This window comes from Mustela putorius, unplaced genomic scaffold, assembly GCF_011764305.1.
Source record: "Mustela putorius furo isolate JIRA1106 unplaced genomic scaffold, ASM1176430v1.1 tig00000589_pilon_pilon_pilon, whole genome shotgun sequence".
Classification (NCBI taxonomy): Eukaryota; Metazoa; Chordata; class Mammalia; order Carnivora; family Mustelidae; genus Mustela; species Mustela putorius.
This window is the reverse complement of record NW_025421425.1, coordinates 10,729,635-10,742,270: the sequence shown is the minus strand read 5'-3', so window position 1 is coordinate 10,742,270 and position 12,636 is coordinate 10,729,635. Positions and strand designations below refer to the sequence as shown.

Here is a 12,636-nt window from a genome sequence, read left to right as displayed (position 1 = left end):
GAGCGAATCTCAAGCACACTCCATGCCCAGCGGAGAGCCCAACTGGGGCTCAATTTCACAACCCTGAGATCACGACCTGATCAAACTCAAGCGTCAGACACTTAACTGAGAGAACCACTCAAGCATCCCAGAGTTTATGATGATTACAATCATGATAAAAATTAATTAAGTTGGATAATCATTCAATATTGTGTTTGCCAAGTATTTTTGGATTTTGTAAGTTGTGTATACTGTGATACAGCAATATCAAAAATGAGGAAGAAAACTACGAATTAATAAAAACAAGAATTCTTACATACGATATCTAAAATACAGATTTGCAAACAGTTTACACTCTTAAGAGTACCTAAAGAGAAGTTAAATGCATAGTTCATATTTTCAACTAGCAATAATCGTGCCTCGGATAAACCTCATTGGCTATGATACTGCCACTGTGCAAAGCTATGTAGTTCATATTTTGCTCTAAGTTTTTTCTCAAATTTCAAAAAGAAAAAATAAAAGGAAAATGGAACATATATATTATAAAGTAGTGAAAGCATGTGAAAGGTTACATGTTCCTGCAGGGCAAAGAAGAATGCATTGCCTAGAAAGATGCAAAATGCTAGATTTTCCACAGTGATAGTCTTGGAAATAAAATAAAATAATTGAATAAATGAACTGTTATCTTTTATTAAGTAATGGCTCTTTATAAATATTATTTATTTTAAATGACAAAATCATTGGTATCTCTACATGAAAGGACTAAATTATGACAACTTGGAGAAATTTGTTAATGTAGCCTTTTTTAAACAGTTTTTAAAATCTAATTTAAGGTATTACTATCCATTGAGCAAAATTATCAGCTAGTGATCATGGCTATACAGGATAGGTTGGATGTAAGGTAAATGATTGAGATCAGAAAATTTGTTCCTCATTTTCTTATATTTTTAATACATTAAAGTAGCTTTGTTTATGCATGATTAATACTACTCAGACAAAATTGAAAAAGAACAATGAGAGCAGTATTGACTCGCCCTGAAATATTATTGAATAAAATCTACTATGTGTGTTCACCTGTCAGCTATATTTAGACATTGTACTGGACTCATATGTTGGGTTCCTCCTTCAATTACCTTGATGCCTTCCATTTACTACTCTTTTATCCATGTGTGACTGGGCCTGACATCCTGTCCTTACATCTTCTGATCTTAGATGAAATATCCTAAGTGGGACATTGTTTTAAGATTCTTCCTGAGCAGCCTCCATGGGGGCCACTAATGGAACCCAGAAATGTAAAGGAGTTGGTCCCCTTGGTAGAGCCTGGTAGATGAAAACACTGTATTCGTTTCATAGGGTTACTGTAACAGAGTACCACAAACTGGGAGGAATGCAGGAATTTATTTTCTTTCAGTTCTGGAGAACTACAAAATCCAGAAACAAAGTGCCCACTGTGTTGGTTTCTTTTGCAGCCTGTTCCATGATGCTCTCCTAGCGTCTGGTAGGTTGCCCATAATCACGGGTGCTTCTTGGTTTGTGACAGTTTACTCCCATATTCATCCATGACAGTTTGTTCCCTGTATTTCTGTCTCTGAACCCAAATTTTCCCTTTTTATAAAGGTATCAGTCATATGGATTAGTCCTCAGTCCAATGACATCATCTTAATTTGGTAATCTACAAAGAATTATTTCCAAATAAGGTCACATTTGTAGGTACTGACCATTAGGACTTCAACATCTATGGGGGTTCCACAGTTCAACCTGTGACTGTGGGAAGACAACGACCTTAAAATTGCTGTGAAGAACATTTTTTCTTTCCGACTTTAGAGAGAATTATTATGTTGTATTAACCAAACTTTTTATATTTTTTATAATGTTTTGACACCTTAGGAAAGTCTAGCTTGCTGGCAGAAGATCATCCTGCCCTGAGATAGTTAATGCCTAATTCACCTCAACTTGGTGAGCCCACTTTTTTTTTTTAAGTGAAACTTGTTTTAAACTTTTTTTCTAATTTTTAAAATTAACATATGATGTATTATTAGCCCCAGGGGTACAAATCTGTGAATCGCCAGGTTTACACTTCCCAGCACTCACCATAGCACATATCTTGAGCCCACTTTTTATATACAAACCAGTTGATTCTGAATCCACCTCCCTAAAGACTTATTTTATCTATATTGATACACTGAGCTGTGTTTCTTCTGCCCTGAATCAACTGAGAGCCAAGTGCTAGAAAGCTAGGGCCAACTCCATAACCCAAAGCTCACCATAATTACTCAGACTTACTGACCTTAAAAATGTCTACCCTGACCTGCAAAGCTGTTCCCACCAAAACCCCTATGACATATACTTTGCCCTTGCTCCTCCTTCTGACTCCTGATCCAAATTTGGGTCTTCATGACATGGCCTGTCCCTTTCTCTTGGGAAATGTAAGTCAAAACTTCTTGTTTCAATGGCATTGACTTCTGTGTTGTCACTCTGTCACTTCTGTAAGTTAATATCCCATAATGTAATTGAGACACAAGTGCTGAGTAAACATGCCCACAACATGATCTGCTGGGCTCTTCCAGGATTCTTGCAAAGTGCTTTGTGCTGCCTTGCTTCACGCCTTTTCATGCCTCACTTTCCTTTCTTCCATCTCCATCCCCAACCTGGTAGGGAGTTTGTACCATCACTTTTGCCTTATCTCAATCTTTGTTGTCTGGAAGGCCAGGCTAATATATAACTGGAGCCAGAAATGTACAAAAAAAAGAAAGTATGGTGAGGGGTGTCTGGGTGGCTCATTTGTTAAGCATCTAGCTTCATCTCAGGTCATGACTCCAGGGTCATGGGATTGAGCCCCTCATCAGGCTACCTGCTTGGCAGGAAGCCTGCTTCTCCCTCCCACAACTCCCCTACTTGTGATCCCTCTCTCACTGTGTACTCTCCATCAAATAAATAAATAAAATCTTAAAAAAAAAAGGAAGAAATAAAGAAGAAAGAAAGATGAATAAGGCTTAAAGACTAGATATTAAAACCTATTAAGAGATTGTAATTTTTAAAATATTAAGATACAGAGCCATGGATGAAAAGAGAAGTCAATATGAAATCTAAGGTTCAGAAACATATTTAACTTTATGTATGTGATTAGGAAATAAATAGAGCACTATTTCAAAGAAGTAGAATAAGTTGCTCTAATTGATATTTTTGAAAACAATTAATTAACCATTAGGAAAAATATACCCGGACAAAACAAAACTGTGGGATAAATTATGGGATATTGTTGAATCTGGTTAGTAGCCTGTAAACCAAAGAACCAAATAAGGGAGCATTTGCCATTTATTCAACTGAAAACATTAAATAATATTCTCTGGGGGCATCTTGGTGGCACAGTCTATTAAGTGTCCAGGTTTTGGTTCAGGTTGTGATCTTGGGGTCCTGGGATTGACTCCTGTGTGGAGTTCCGTGCTCAGTGGGAAGTCTGATTGGGATTCTCTCTCCCTCTCCTGTCTCCCTACCCCATTGTCTCTCTCTCTCTCTCTCAAGTGAATAAATCCTTTAAAAAAATATTCTCCAAATTGGAGAATGTATAACAAATATGATAAAAATATGATATTCTGGATGTATATGGTAATACCAAGAACTTTAAGATATGTCAAACTTTTTAAGTAAGTGATATATTTTCAAACAAACTATTTTAAGGTAGACTCAGGCATTTACATAAAGACGTATGTTCAAAGATACTTATGAGAGAATTTCAGATGAGATTATAGAAATTATGATCCATTCATGTATTAAACACCCATCAAAATGATGTAAGAAAATTGTATTGATGGATCTGAAAAGATATTCCTGATATATCATTAAATAATAAAAGTAAATTATAAACCTTTATATATGTAAGTTTTTCATTGGAGATAGAAGTAATGTACAAATAAATTATATTTAAATATAAAAGCCAAAAGATACAAATATTCTTTTTCTAAATATGCAAATTCTAATAGGAATTCTTTTTGATGCTATGATTACTAGTGATTTCTCTTCATACCAATGTGAATTTTCTAAGCTCTGTGTCATGAACATGAATACATTTCCAATGAAAAAATAAAATTACTTAAATATGATTTAGTGGGTACAGTGTCTGTAAATTCCAATAAAATGAATGCAGTTTAACTTCCCTAACACCAGAATTTCAGAAGTACTGTCTGTACAACATTGTTCTAGGGATGAAGATGACTATAGGAAGTTGGACATAAAAGAGAAGACATAGACCTGATGGGAAATATGTATGCGGAGTATGATATAGTTTTATTTTGTTTTCTAAATACTGTTATATTTATTTACTTACTTATTTATTTGGGGGGGAGAGAGAGAGAGCACAAATGTGAGGAGGGGGAGGGATAAGCAGACTCTGTGTTAAGCATGGAGCTCCAAGTGGGGCTTGATCTCACAAAGCTGAGATCATGACCTGAGCTGAAATCAAGAGTTGGGCATTTAGCTGACTGGTCCATCTAGGCACCCCTACATGCTGTCTTGATCTAATTTGGAGCACTTGCGTTAGAGTCTGTTCTTCCTTGAGCAACTATTAAGTCCACCCCCCAACCACTTCTCTTATCCAGCCCTCACACTTTGAGCCACTAAGCATCTACCCTATTCTCTCCAGGGCCAGGTACCTAAAAACTGGCACAGCCTCTTTGCCCTGAAACCTACACACTTATTCAAACTAGCCAATCCACTGGGAGTCTGAGAAACTCAGCTAAGCCCGCTGCACTTACCATACATAACCTGCTCCCTCGAGCTCCAGCTTGCAGGTACCCTGTGCCAGGTACAGCCTCCTGGGAAGCTGTGCCTGGCAGTTTCTTCTTCTCCCAAACTGTAAATAATAAAGAGTTCTGCCTTCATCTATGCAGAGTCAGTGTGTTGTGTCCCACCACCAAAAGAATCTTCAAATCATATAAAACAAAGTGTGTGTTTTCATATAAAACAAAGTGTAATAAAGACTAATTCAAGTCCTTATTATCCCTTTGTCGGACGATTACAGTATCTTTCTCATCCAAACTGGTCTATCTTCCGATTCAAGATCCCTAATATTCTTTCTAAAACAAATGACATTGTTATGCCTTTCCTTAGAGACTCTTTGTTCAGGGGTATAAACAAATCTGAGTCTGACTCCAGACTGTTTTTCTCATTCCTCTTACACACACATAACCGGATCACAGGGATATGTTCATTGGTTCTGCTCTCTGACAGGACTGTTTCTACCGCCTGCATTACCCTCGGCATACCCAGCCGGAAACTCACTCATCGTTGTTCACAAACTAACACTGATATCATCCTCACATCCTAGGACAAACTTACAGCCTCCTCTTTCATCCCTATAACACTGTGAAAATACCACCATAAAGGGACCTGTGCATCCCAACTATAAACGGACCTTCTGAGACTAACAATATAGTTAATTTTCCATACATGCTTTAATTATCACCCACCTGATAGGGCACCCTTGATCTTGTGTTTTGCTGAGTTGAACTGAACTATGTACATAACTTAGTCAGAAAATACTTATGAAGTTGGGGATGAGATCACTTTTTTTGAAAGTCTTTCTTAAACTGGAGGTTTGGAGGAAATTACAAAAGAAATGTTTGGGATCTTTTTTCACCTCCACACAACACTAAAAATATATCTGCAGTCTCTGTCCTAATGTGTTTTTCTTTTTCCTGTCCTAAAGCTTTTATGTGGCTCAGAAACAGTTAAATACAGAAATACCAGAGACATCACAATAGAATTTAAGCCTAGAAACCATAAATTTAAGGACTTCTTTCAGGCAATATTTAACTTACCGTTATTTTTTCCCATTTAAAATCAGGGAGATTTATACACAATATCCATTAAAAAAAAAAAAGCTGAAGAAAATGTTATTTTGGCAGTCTTTAGAAGGATGGATTCATATTTGAAGAAAAGCATATCTTCAAAACTCTGCATTTTTATAAGTTTATTTAGTATCATAGAGACAAAAAGTGTTAGATCAAGATAAATAGACATGAATCCTTTGTACTTTGCAGAATGAACATTCTAGAAAATGTAGGTGGTGTGAAAACTGCACAATTTAAAAAAAAAACCATGAGATAAAGATTTGATCATCTTTCTAATAATAGATTAGCACAATCTCTGGGTGGGCGAGAGTGAGAATGCAAATGAGAATAATGGGTAAAAGATGGCAGGGAGAGAGAGGAGAGCCATACTCCGGCCAATGACTTCCCCAAATATGTTAGCAAAAAGGAACTATAGTGTGGTCCCAACTTATGCTGTACTGACAAATGTATGTGCATATTATATACCAATATATTTATATTGTACACATACATGGATGCGTATATTATACATTTCAACTAATTAGCTATATGCAATTTTTTGCCAAGTATGACTAATTTTACTGAGTTATTAAATTCAAGGCTTTAATCAACCCCCTCTTGAATTGTTAATAGAGGCATATGGGCCAAATAGACACCATTGACATTTGTGGATGGGAAACTGAGACCTGAAGAGAGGTGATGAGGTAAATTGCAGCCTTGATTAGCACTCCGATCTTCATACCCAAACCAGGTCATGTAAATAATAAATTTTACTTCAAGTCCAAATTTTGGCTTCTACATTCCTGAGTATATTTCTATTTATTAAAATTTTCATTTAAAAATAAAACCTTTTTTAATGCTGCCTCCTTATTTTTCTAAATCCAATATGAGAAACAGTACTAAATAAGTAAATACTCAAAGGTGTATTACCATATGTAGTACTTATAAATAAAAATAACTGTGATGTGTATCCTGCTTTTACTCCTCTGTATTCCTTGTAATAACTGAAGATCTGTATTTGAGCGCAAATGTGCCTCCGCACACATGAATAAGCAATGAACACATTAAAAACATGAAATCCCATCTGCAAATAATGTTGCCGCTCCATTGCAATAGCTCCCCACACACCAAAGCGATGTATGACCAGAGGCAGCATTTAACCCAACTCTCTGAAGGATGTTTCTGTTATTTGCAGTGAGGAGAGGGATAATGAAGCCCATTTGTCAGTGGCTCAGATGAGACTCTAACATGTTTGAATTACCATTTCTGGGCTCTTTCCACCATTTATTTTATAAAACACAAGCATCCAGTTCATAGAACCTTATGCTAGAATTCTTCAGTTATGAGTGAGAGATGACAGCTGTTGGGGTGGCCAGGACATGGAGTTACAGGAGCGTAACATTCTGTATTTATTCATTCTTGGAGCCAATAAATATCTGAGGCTTTGCAGTTACAAATTTGCAAATAGAAATAATAAGCTATATTAATCAACAAACAGCTTCTATTTTCAAATTTATTCTACGAGTCATGAGATCAGGCATATCACAAAATATTGCAAAGTAATATACATAGATATCTATGTATATTTATTAATTTGATACAATATTTTACAGAAAATACTTAGTTGTTTCCTTATTATTTATAGATATAAACAGAGGACTACCAAAATATGGATTAAATATATATTAAAAAAGGTGTGCTCAGGTGGCTCATCAGTTAAGCAGCTGATTTGGGGTTATGAGATTGAGCCCCGCTTTGAACTCCGTGCTGGACGTGGAGCCTGCTTAAGATTCTCTCTCTCTCCCTCTCTCTTTGTCCCTCCCCCCCCCCGATCACTCTCTCTTTTTCTTTCTCTCCCTCTATTAATTAAAAATATATTTGAAAAGAAGAGAAAATGTTTCAAAATCTATTATTAGTAAATAAAAGAAAATAAAAATACAAAAATAAAGATTTCCTTTCAAAAAGTGCAGAGGTACAGGCTCAAACGTTGATTTGGCTGGTTTTTATATTTAAAAAATTAGTTGTGCATTTGGAATCGGTAAATTAGTCTCCAATCTGCCTATTGATAACAAGGGGGAAAAAGTCTTATCTCACATTGTGTCAAATATAATTATATGAACATTTGTACCCAGTTAATTTTGTTTGTATTCACTTAGAAATACCTGCTGAGTAGGGATTATCACTGCACTCAGGATATGCCTGATTTGCTAAAAGGCCACAAATGTCACCCAGCATACTAAATTCTCTCAGCAACTGAAGTACATTTAGAAAGAATAAAAATGAGTCATCTTGATCATTTCAAGGAAAATATTAGCTGATTTTCAAGTGCTTTTAGATGCATGAGTTAATGCAACAAATTTAAATATAGAAGACATTGTTTTCAGCTCACCTGATATTAGAAGGGGGGCACCTACATGATTCTTTTGACAGAGAAATATAAAAAAATGCTTACATCCATCTTCCCTTTACCTGTTTTGTAAATCTAGCAATATACTGCAGAATCGTCACAATTCCAGGCCCTTATTGGAGACTTCTGATGAAGTCTTAGAATATAAGTGAGGTTCAGTGGGGTGAGGTCCAGAGCCGATGACCAAGAAAGAATTCTTGAGACATCTTTGGTGCAAAATGGTGGTTTATTAAAGCACGGGAACAGGACCCAAGGGCAGAAAGAGCTGCTGCCCTGGGGTTGGGAGGGGTGGCAGGTAATGTACTAGGGGGTTGGGGGAGGTAAGGAAATTGGAGGTTTCAGTAGAAGTTTCATCTGTTAAGGAAGACCTACAAGATACTGGATGCCTTGAGTCCTTGTCCTTGTCAAGGTTTTTCCCTCTAGCAAGGTATTAACATTAAGATAGGTGGGAAATTCTTAAAGAATGTCACATATGTCCCACCCAGGAGTGGGGGTGGGGGAAGGTTGCAGGGTGTCAGCTTCTGCTTTGTCCTCAGCCAGCCTTCCATTCCCTCATCACTTCTAAGAAAACTAACCTAATTTGGGCCTCTATAAAAAATTTAGTTGGAGAAAATAGTATTTTAGGATAATGATCTAAAGACTAGGTGTACCGTATACCCACATCTTGAGATGATTTCCTTCTAAAAACCTCTAGACCCTTGTCTTGACCAAACACTGCAGTGTTAGGAAATCAGACAATAATGAGAGGTTACACTTGGGAGAGGAAATGGGTTTTACATGAGTGATATGAGGGATAGTGAGAACAGTATTTCCTGGATCATTACCACTCCCACTGAAGTCACATTTGGAAAAGGTTTGTCTGTCTTGGTAAAATTCCTCTCTGAGATAGGCAGAATGGCCTCTGAATCATGTCCACTCTCTAATCCCCCAAATCATGAATGCATTACATTACTTGGGAAATAGAACTTTGCCATCATAATTAAGATTGAAGCTCTTAAAGTAAGATTAACCTGGAATAAATACCTAGGCCCAGATTAATCACAGGGATCCTTAAAAGCAGAATACTGTCTCCAACTCTAGTAAAAGAAGTTTGAGGCACTCAAAGCATTAGACCTTAACATCCCACTGCTGGTTTGGAGATAGAGAGAGTGAAGTGGTCAGTAACGCAGATAATCAGAAGGAATCTCCTGGATGATAGTTAGCAAGGACCTCACCAGAAGAGCTGCAAGAATTCTGCACACAACTTAATGACCTTGGAAGTGGGTTTCCTCTCAGGGCCTGGTGATAAGAGCTCCAGCTGATGTGGGAAACAGAGGCAGAAAAAAAAAATTATTAAATTTCCTTACCTACTGACAAGACCTTAAAGCAGGAAGAGTGACTCTCCTCTAGGGACTCAACTATCCCCCACCTGAAGGCTTTGCTAAGGACAAAGGACAATCCTAGCTTGACTGATCCCTATCCCCAACCAGGATCCTATAAGTCTACCTTAACAATTCCTTTGGAAACTTTATCTCTAAACCTCCAAGATAGTGTTGACAATCATTCCCAAGCATGTGACCCACTGATATACATTACTGGTAATAAATAACCATTTTCCCAAACAATAGCTAGCCCCTCAAGGTCCTAGAAACCTTGCTTCCAAAATTCCTTAGAGACTTAAGCCATCCCTAACCCCTTCCCAACTTACAAGTATATAACAGACCACTCCTCACATCCCTGAGGCAGCAGCTCTTCCTGCCTATGGGTCCTGTCCCTGTGCTTTAATAAACCACCATTTTGCACCAAAGATGTCTCAAGAATTCTTTCTTGATAAACGTCTCCGGACCTCACCCCACCGAACCTCACCTACGTTCTAGAACTTCATCACAGCCACCAAACATGACTGGCCTTGTGCGACTTAACTACAACTTAGCCCACTTTAGACTTCTTACCCACAGAGCTGTGAGTTAATAATTTGGGGTCATTTTAAACAATATTTGTGATAATTTGCTACTGTAGCAATAGAAAACTAATACACTCACCCACAGGAAATAATGTACCTCCTATTTTGCCTAACAAGTACAACATGACGCATCATAGTCTCTTTTGCTGGTTGTAAAGATGTTCACCGCTAATTTAAAATTTTATCATAGAGACTACGCAGACCTTTTCCTCTAGCATAGTTGTCTTTTTCTTTCATGTAACCCCCCGCCAAGCCCCCCCCTTTTTTTTTAGGATAAAAAGCTATCCTGAATTTTCACAACGTAATCATGATTATATTTTATCAATTTCTCAAAAATTTGTATCAAGCTATGCCTTCTTTATTTTTATTTTTTTTAAAGATTTATTTATCTATTTATTTGACAGAGAGAGATCACAAGTCGGCAGAGAGGCAGGCAGAGAGAGAGAGAGAGAGAGGAGGAAGCAGGCTCCCTGTGGAGCAGAGAGCCTGATGCAGGGCTTGATCCCAGGACCCTGAGATCATGACCTGAGCCGAAGGCAGTGGCTTAACCCACTGAGCCACCCAGGCGCCCCATGCCTTCTTTAAAAATAAGTAAAATATAAGTACAAAAATAAAATTAATGTCTATTTTTATTTAGAGTTTCCTTAATTGTGAAATATTTAATGCAGTTTACAGGAATGCACAAAATGAAAGGTAAAATAAATTTGAATTGGTTGTGATAGACACTGGTTGTGCTTCATAACAAATATCCACCTTTTTTTCTTTGATAACAGCAGCCTGACTTTTTCCTGGGCTTTAGCCCCCCTGTACGACATTAAATCTTGGTAGCATATTTCTCCTTACTTTAGTGAGGGGACTAGCCTCTCAGCTCTCCGGGGGGTAGCTGGGAAATCCTCTCTGTTCTCATATAATTAACCCATTTTTGTAGGTCCAGCTTGGTAGGATTTTCGAGCACATCCTCAATACTCTGGACTGTTCTGGAATCTCTACCCAATTTACTGTTAGCTATTAATTTTCCTGAGCTGTGTTAAAAAAAAAAAATTGCAGTGGGAAAAGCTAAACAGGTAAGGAAGACTTTACTCAATGGTACTGTAGTGAGGATAAGACAAAAATGCAGTCTGAGCTCAGCTGCACTGAAACAGAGGGAAGGAGAGCTTTTCAGAGCTGGGAAGTGGGGTGGAAGATCTTTGGCTACTTGTGTTGCTAATTGGCTATACTCAAAGGATCTCCTGCATCTTAATAACGGGAGGTAATTTTGTATCTGTTGGAGCCAGGTGTTCACTAAAGGAAATTAAGTTTCTACCCTCCTCTAGGGACAGGGAGAAAGGAGCATTCTATCAAAAGGATCAAACTTCCAGTTACAAAATAAGTAAGCCATGAGATATAAAGTACAGCGTGACAACTGTGGTTAATAATACCGCATTGCATATCTGACAATTGCTGAGAATAAAAGAAGAAAAATAGAAAAAGAAAAGAAAAAAAAATCTGGGGGTAGGAGAAGGGAGCATTATCTTCCTTGATGATTGCATTTCAAAGGGGTACCTCCAGGTCCTTAAAAAAGACTGTTCTGGATTGTAGAACTGGCAAGAAGCTTTCAAAAAGATTTACATCTCAAAGGGGCAAAGAAAGAATTTTCAACTCGTTTTTTAAAAGTAAATGCTCTAAAAAAAAAAGCTGGGTCAGGGGCCTTCAGTCTTGGAAGAAGCTTATCTAATGTTAAATCAAGATGAGGGGTTAAGTTTATTCCTAGCGTTTTATTCCTTTGATGCTATTATAAGTGGGGCTGTTTTTCTTAATTTCTTTTTTGAATTATTCAGTTTGTGAATAAAAATGCCACTGATTTTTATGTTGATTTTGCACTCTGCAACTTTAATGAATTTCTTAGTTCTAACAGCTTTTGTTTGCTTATTTTGTTTTCTGTGCAATCATCAGGATTTTCAACACACAAGATCATGTTTTCTGGAGAGAGATATTTTACTTCTTTTCCAATTTGGATGCCTTTTATTTCTTTTTCTTGACTGATTCCTCAGGATAGGACTTCCATACAATATTAAATAGAAGCGGTGAGAGTTGGCATCCTTGCTTTGTTCCAGATCTTACAGGAAAAGATTTTAGTTTCTCATCATTGAGCATGATGATAGTTGTGAACTTTTTACATATGGCTGTTATCATAGTGAAATAATTTCCTCTACACCTAATCTGTTCAGAGGTACTATTTTTCTTAATCATGTAAATATCTTTCTGCATCTAAGGATTAGATGCAGACAATAATACTATTAATATATTAATATTATTATTTATTTAATTAAATATTATATATTAAATATATATAATATATAGATCTAGATATCTCTATAGATAGATAGATATAGATCTAGATCTAGATGTCTAGATCTATATCTAGATCTATGTCTAGATCTAGATCTATATCTATCTATCTATAGAGATATCTGTATCCAAAGTTATATATAATATAGAGA

The 12,636-nt window shown here is 36.8% G+C and overlaps 1 non-coding gene across 1 annotated transcript; it reads right to left on the bottom strand.

Moving 5' to 3' along the window:
* Positions 1-303: 303 nt before the first annotated feature.
* LOC123392600 lies at positions 304-443 on the bottom strand. Its single transcript, XR_006607334.1, has one exon. It is a non-coding gene; the product is annotated as a U4 spliceosomal RNA (small nuclear RNA).
* Between the last annotated feature and the right edge of the window lie 12,193 nt (positions 444-12,636).